General features: G+C 33.9%; 1 protein-coding gene across 3 annotated transcripts in view; it reads right to left on the bottom strand.

Moving 5' to 3' along the window:
- LOC106872863 (uncharacterized) overlaps positions 1 to 8,441 on the bottom strand; it is a 221,158-nt gene that overhangs the window by 55,953 nt on the left and 156,764 nt on the right. The gene's annotated exons all lie outside the window — the stretch shown is intronic.

Genomic DNA, 8,441 nt, shown 5'->3' with positions numbered 1-8,441 from the left:
GAGTAAGCACATAAATGTGCAACAAGGTGGAAAAGAGAGTACTCAAATACCAGAGGTAGAGTAATATGCTTTATTTAAAAGCAGCAGAAATATAACAAAAAACTGTTACTCGGAGTTTCACGTTCCCGTTCAGCGGACAGTTTTGTTAGATATATAATTTAAAGAAAAAAACTACAATTATTGAATTCATCGTTGAAAATCCAGTCATATATAGAAAAATTTAATAAGTAAATACACTAAAAAGACTTGTAATAAAAATTAAAATAATATTATTTCAATATTTATTACTTTGTACTTTTATTATAGGTCTTTTTAGTGTATTTACTTATTAAATTTTTCTATATGTGACTGTGGATTTTCATGGATGAATTCAATAATTGTGGTTTTTTTCTCTAAATTATATTTATATATTATATATTGTGAAATTTAATTTAATTTTAATTTTGAAAAATTAAAATAAAATGGATTTTTAACCTGTAAATTTGGATTTTTATTCCTAATATTATTATCATAGTTATATATATATATATATATATATATATATATTAGCTTAAAAGCCACACTTTGTACAAACTTTTAAGTTAGCTCCTGCGGAGGGCTAACTGGGCTTGCAGTCCAAAACTAAAGAGAGCTAAATAGCATGACTATAAGCCCCAAGTGCTGTTTGATCAGAGGTTAAAGACATATGAAAATTAATTCTGTAATGCAATCATTCTATTGTTCTAGTCCCACTTTGAATTCCAACTGTCGGCCAATTTGTCTCAAAATTCCTGATGTAAAATTAACAAAGCGAATGTCATTTATCTCTCCCTTCATCTCTGATGTCATCTGACAACTAAGATGGCATGAATCAGCCAAGCTTTACCTGCTAGACATAGCAATCCAAATGCTTTTAAATCAAATCCAAATGCTTGATGTTCAAGAACTAAATGAAGGGCAGATTTTCAATCATGGGATCATCCTGATTCCAAAAAGGTATATGTCTATGTAGAGCAAAAATAGACTGAAATACAAAGATCCCAGATGGACAGACAGAATTTTGCTTTTATTATTGTGTGTGTGTGTGTGTGTGTGTCTCCCACCACTGCTTGATAACCACTGTTGGCGTGTTTATGCCCCTATAACTTCATGGTTCAGCAAAAGAAATTAATAAAATAAGTACTAGGCTTAAAAAAAGTTTTAGGATCAATTTCTTTGACTAAAACCCTTCAAAACAATGCCCCAGCATGGCTGCAGTCAAATGACTGAAACAAGTAAAAGATAAAAAGTAAACAGAGAAGCATAGAACCAATGTTTTTATTCTGAGTGGTTGGGAACTTGCACTCTACTGGGAAGTTGTTAGTTTTTGCATAATATTATTAATATGCTCCATTTAGTTAGATTATTTAACTGTTTCCTGAATGTTAGATAAATAATCAATATATTTGGCATTCCAGCAGTGTTAAACCTTTGTTCTATTTGCTTCCTTCAGAAGAATACAGAATCCTGTTTCACATGATTAGCAATTAAATGAGCGTCTTTATTGGATAGCTTAAATTATTTAAAGCAGCACTTAGGGTGTACTCAAACAGTAAATAAGCAATCCAAGGACAATAAAACACAGGAAAAATATGACATAAGGTCCATGTTTGGAAAGAATAGAAATGCTTTCAACGTTTTGGACTGCAGTCCATCAACAAGAGAAACAATGGAGAAAGAAAGAGAACATGAGAATAGAGGAGGGGAAAAAATGAAAATTAAAAATGAAGAACCAAAATGCACTGTTGCCAATACCGAAATAGTACTAAAATAGGCAATATATGGCTTTCCGGCAGCATATATTTTTCTTTCATTTTACTCTTTCTTTTTCACCATTGTTGCTCTTTGCACACATTTCTTTTCTCTACAGATGTCATCCTAATAATACCATATCATATTTTTTTAATTGTCCTGCTTATTTACTAGATGAACATTTAAATAAACCACAGGAAGCACATATGGAATATCTACCAGAAGTTACTTCATGAGATGTTGGAATGTTTCAATGACTACTCATTTTGTCAGCTACCACTGGAAAGACATTTTACCATACAATTTATAGTAGTAGCTGGCTTTAATGAGTGTTGGTATATAATTTAATCAGGAATGTGAATCAGGAACAAAATGATATACACACAGACACACACTAGTGTAGTATGCTTAAAAATTATGGATTTATTTGTGTACGGAATACAATATGCAAACAGATTTTGTGTAATTGTTTGATGTTTCATATATAATGTCCTACCTAGCTGGGACTGGATTTGCAAACAAGTCATCTTAGCAGTGATTAGAAAAGAGGAGGAATATATAGAATGTTTCATCATGAATAATATACACGTAATTGTAAGAATAATTCAAGTACACACACACACACACACACACACACACACACACCACATTGTGGCAGTTGCTGATGACTTAGCTCACACAGCAGAATCTTGAGAAGGTTTGGAGCAGAAATTGTAGATACGGAAGCAAAACCTGGAATTGAAGAGCCTTAAAGAAAATATTGCAAAAACAAAATTTTGGGGAAATTACTGAGTTCATATATCAAAAAGGACTTGGTACACATTCTGTATAGTGTTTCCAGTGTAAACAATTGATACAGAAAAAGTGTAGAAGGATCATATGCAAGTTAACAGAAGGTAGATTTCATACACAGTAAGTGCACTAAGGCAATGAACATACAGATTATTTGGGAAATAGATTCCTTCAAATACCTGGATGGTTCCTTGAATGGTTTGTAGCTTTCGTCCCCTGGAATAGTTGATAGATTTTGTTACCTAGATGACCTAAGTAGCACCAGAGGGAGTAAGTGTTCAGAAAGTACAGTAGCTAGATTAAAAGGAGTTGGCACAAGTTCAAGGAGATATTACATCATCATCATCGTTTAACGTCCGCTTTCCATGCTAGCATGGGTTGGACGATTTGACTGAGGACTGGTGAACCAGGTGGTTACACCAGGTTCACCAGTCCTCAGTCAAATTACCTTGATATCAATTCCATCCATTTCCTTTATTTCATCCACACCTCACCCCTAAGTATCTACTCTGTTACTCTCTCTACTAACATACTTTCACACCTCTAAATTTGTTCATCTCATCATACTCTCACCATTTTGTATAGAATCACAACTCTCTCTATCAGTTATAAGAGCTCCTTTAAGCTTGTTAATCCTTTTGATACCATATTTCTGTTGAGATGCGCTGTGTCTCTTTCAGTTAATTTTAAATATAACAAAGAATTTAGGTGGGTTGTATCAAAAGGGTTAATCCTTTAAGTTGCTGGTGCCATGAAAAAAAAAAAAAAATGAAGTACACCCTGTAAAACAGTTGGCATTAGGAAAGGCATCCACTTGCCAAAACAGACATTGGAGCATGATGCAATCCTCCAACTTGTTGGATCCTATTGAACCATTCAACTCATGCCAGTATAAAGGAGTGGATGCTAAATGATGATGATATATAAGAATGTCTTGCCTAAGTGTGTGTGTGTGTACATGCAGGTGTTTAAGTAAAATATTTATAGACTCAAATATGCCCATTTTCTCTGCAAAGAAGCGACCAGAAAGAGAGATCAAATTATGAAAGTAACAAAAATACTTATAGCACAACAGAAGAAGGCAATTAAGGAAGAGCACCAATATGTTCTTTTGAGTGAGGCAATTATAAAAGTTCTTTACAAAGAACATTTGTTGTCCTGGATAAGGACTCTCAAAGGATTTTTATGCTCTAAAGTCTCATGATTACTAATTAGGTATACATGAATGGCTTCTTAGAAAAATGCATGGCATGAACTAAGATGCAGTCAACAAAATGTGAACCAACACCAAGGAATTTCATATATTGGTTAGTGTCTATTACAGTTTAGTTCTTAGATCCCTTCTATGTATTACAGCTCTCCAGGCCACAACAAAGGAGTTTAAGATTGCTATCTATGGAAACAAACAGCCAGTGTTAAACTCAATGATCTAGTCCTCATAGGCTAAATAATTAAAGAAGGAATTCTAAACATAGAAGCAAAGGCTTCAAAATAAACCTGAAGAGGGCAAAACTTTTCATCAGCAGAAAAGAAAAGAAAATACTATTGTTATGAAGTAACCATGCTTGATATGTAGAAAAAGAACAGGTAAGAATCCTATACAGTGTACTGAAAGTAAATAAGAAATGTAGTGGGATCAAAAGCTGGCTAACAGAGATAAAAGATTTTCTGTAGCAGAGGCATTAAAGTACTTAAAAGAAAGGATACTCATGAAAAGTTGGTAGCTTCTATTACCTAAAAGTATCCTAATCCACAATGGAGATTTATGTTCAATGTAAGAATGGAGTGGAAGTATTCAAATAGTTATTACCTCAATTCACAACATTATCTCTATGAATGAAGGGCAGATTTTACAAGGTAGGAAAACATGGACACTGAATGCAAGAGATCAGTGAAGACTGAAAAGAAATGAGGTAAGCATGCTCCAGTGGGTGTTTCATTAGTATGAATAAACAGCAAAGCACAAATGAGTTGAGAGGAAAACTTGATATAAGAGAAAACAGATATAATGTACAAGAGAGGCGAATATGCTAAATACAGACATGCAATGAATATAGAGGATGACAGCCGAGTACAGAGGTGTCAAGTGATTCAAGTAGACAGTACTTTCAGGAAAGAAAGACCAAAGGAGACAAGAGGAAAAGTTGACATTGAAATATAATATATTAATGCAATCTGTTATATTTACTCTTTGATTTGTATAATTGCTTTATTCAGATATTTACTTAGAAAGACTAAATTTTAAGATTGTTAGAGGCCACATCATATGATTAATTTGCCCTTCATGTACATGTAATTAATAGTTTGCAATTCGGCTTCATTATTTTGATACATTTTGTTCGATTTATAGGTTTACATTACAGAAAATTACTGTTTATATTGTAGGATATCCTAAGTTACAAACGTTAAATTGTACTTTAATATTAAACTAAGGTAGACAGGAGTGGAATAACCATACAACAAGCAGTTCAATGGCTCTGAAATAACCTATGAACTTCATATTATATAAGGGGAGGTAACATAAATTATTCAGTTAAATAGTTACAAGTGCTGTAACTTGGCACTTAAGTAAGAATCCTGTATTTATAGTCAGCATTATGCGAGTACAATTTGGGAAATGGAAAGTGTGCAGGTACCTACTGTATATGTGTGTGTGTGTGCATGTGTGTGTGTGTGCATGTGTGTGTGTATATCTATCTACCTACATATATATGCATGTGTGTATGTATATGTGTATGTGTATTATATTTATGTTGTGCCCCTTTATGCCCCATATCTTAATGGTTTGACAAATAGACATCAATAAAATATGTAGCTGACATAAATACTGGGACTGATTTGATCAATTAAATCCTTGACAGTAGCCTAGCATGGCTGTAGTTCAATGACAAAAACTCATAAGCCAGAAAAGGAATAAAAGATGTACATATACACATGTATACACATGTGCACATGCACACATATATGTGTGTGTATAACATGAGAGAAAGAAAAAGAAAATGGAATTCACAAGATTCTGAATTAACCACTACAAAGATTTTGACACCTCATGCACCAGACCCTCACAAGTGAGACGCTGTACAAATAGTTATGGTGCATCATTCAGTGCAGATGTGCCTGGTTAGGTAACTTGTCAAAAGGTACCTCATTCTTTAATTTCTGTTCCGCTTATTTCAATTAGAATTCATTTTATAAGAGAAGTGTTCTTCATTTTAACTCAAGTTTTCTCATGCAAGCAAGTAGATACAGATAACTATCAGAATGAATTCTAATTCAAATAAGCAAAAGAGAGATTAAAGAACAAGGTACCTTTAGACCAATCATCTGATGAGGCACATCTGCACTGAACGATGCACCACAATATTTGTACAGCATCTCACCTGCAAGGGACTAATGCACAACAGGCCAAAACAATCATAATGATTATTAAAGAATCTCAAAGATTCCATTTGCTTTCTTTTTTTCTCATATGCTATAAACTCTACAGACATGAAGAAATTCCGGAAGTAAATCCAAAGGCCTTTAAATCCATACAGTTGATGAAATCAGATAGCTGAATACAGTGAATGGGCTTTAAGCAGCATACTACAAGGTGTATACCCACATTTAAAATTATTACTTATATGGGTGAGCACAAATGTGCTCATAGCTGGTAACACAAACTCACTATTTCAAATCATTATTTCCTAAAATATTTTAGGCTAGCAAGTACATATATAAATATGTATATGTGTGTATGTGTGAGAGCATTTATGTATACAGTAGAGTCAACTGTCCAGCTTGCACAATTATTTAAAGCCTGTCCTCAGAGTTATAAGTTTCAGTCTAATTATACTATAAGTGAACCTGCCATTACTGTTTAAGAAAATTCTAAAACATCTGATACATGATTACCTAGCAGAAGGGGTACGTCATTAGTAGTATAAAAATCTTTTATCGGCTCACCCCACAACAACATACTCCTACAACACCCAACAACATGTTCAACTTGTTACTAGAGCTGGTTGGCTACCTAGAAACTATCAAATTTGGATGACAATGAAATGTGAATAGGACAACTATGTAGGCTATACCTATGTGCTGGTACACACACACACACCAAGCTGGCTTGTTAAAGATATGGCTGTTGAAAAGGCAGCAAACAACAAGGAAAAGAGCAAATTTAGATCTCTTTCTTCTGAGGGGAGAGTTTAAAAATCCTGCAAATGCCTCTGAATTTGTATAAATACACACCCATCTATTAGAGGGAAGGAATAGTAAGATAATAAAACAATGAATAAAGCAAAATAAAAAAAAAGACAAAAGGAAGTTACAAACAAAATTAAAACACAAAAACATTAAAAAAACACCAAATGATTCCGAGTAACAATACGTTGTTATTATAACTCCCACTTCCTTGACCTTCATCTGACAATGACATAAGACTAAGTTTCTATAAATACCATATAGGAAAAGATAAAATCATATATGTATGTGTGGGTGTATATGTGTAAACATATAATTACATATGTATATGTATGTATATGGTGTCTGTGTGTGAGTAAATGAGTGTGTGTGGGTGAGTGTTTGTTCATCCTTCTAAGGATATTAATTGCAAAATAATCATATACAGGTATCACTGTCAAACTTGCGATATCCATCATTTCCAATCTTCAAACACATTTCTGGCCATGGGGAAAATATTAGCTAGTTTGGAAACAAGTAAGAGTTGGTAACGGGAGGAGGATCAAACTGTAGAAAATCTGCCTAAACACAACCTGTGTGACTTATGCAAGTATGGAAAACTGGACATTAAAATGAAAAAACTAATTTCATGTATATTATATTAGAGGAAAAAGCAAAACCAAGCCAGAACGAGTATCTCAAGTCATTTAGAATAATTTAATTAGGGTAAGGTGAATTTGAAGTTTTCCCAGAAACTGTTGTAAGACTTCAAATTCACCTTACTCATTTTGCCTTGTTTTACTTTTTCCTCTAATATAATACATACCTGCTATAATGGAACCCTAATATGGATCACTAGATCTAGCCTCAGCTGTGGTCTTGGAATCTAATGTATGACCAACTATAGCACTTACTCAGTGTACCTATTCGTTTAAATTACAAGTGAACTAAACCCCTCCTATTCTACTATATATATATTGTTGTACTTTGGGATGATCATTTAATTTGTCATTTTTTTATGCCAAACAAACACATACACAATATGCATGGAAATATGCTGCGAAGACCCAGCAAATAAAGTGAGTTCACAGCTGTAACCTACACCAGTGTCGCATAACCAGCCTCAGTGCACTCAAAAGTACCTTGGATAGTAGGGCGACACACTGTGCTTGAGGAGACCTATTGAGTCAAGTACATTAAAATGAAAATCAAATGGAAACTGTAGTTGTGACCCCCATGCCAGTGGCACATAAAATGCACCATCCGTACATGGCCAATGCCAGCACCGCCTTGATTGGCTTCTGTGCCAATGGCACAGAAGAGCACCAACTAATCGTGGTCATTGCCAGCCACCTCTGGCCTGTGCCAGTGGCATATAAAAAGCACCCGCTAAACTCTCGGAGTGGTTGATGTTAGAAACACCGCCAGATCAGACTGAAGCGTGGTGCAGCCTCCTGGCTTCCCAAACCACAGTCAAACCATCCAACCCATGCCAGCATGGAAAACGGACTGATGATGATGATGATGATGATGATGATGATATATATATATATATATACACATACATATATATATAGATAGATATATACACATACATATATAGATATATTATATATATATATACATATACATACATACATATATACATATACATATATACATACATACATATATACATACACACATATATACATACACACATATATACATACACA

Source organism: Octopus bimaculoides, chromosome 4 (assembly GCF_001194135.2).
Source record: "Octopus bimaculoides isolate UCB-OBI-ISO-001 chromosome 4, ASM119413v2, whole genome shotgun sequence".
In the NCBI taxonomy this organism is placed as follows: Eukaryota; Metazoa; Mollusca; class Cephalopoda; order Octopoda; family Octopodidae; genus Octopus; species Octopus bimaculoides.
This window is presented reverse-complemented; position numbering and strand designations above follow the sequence as displayed.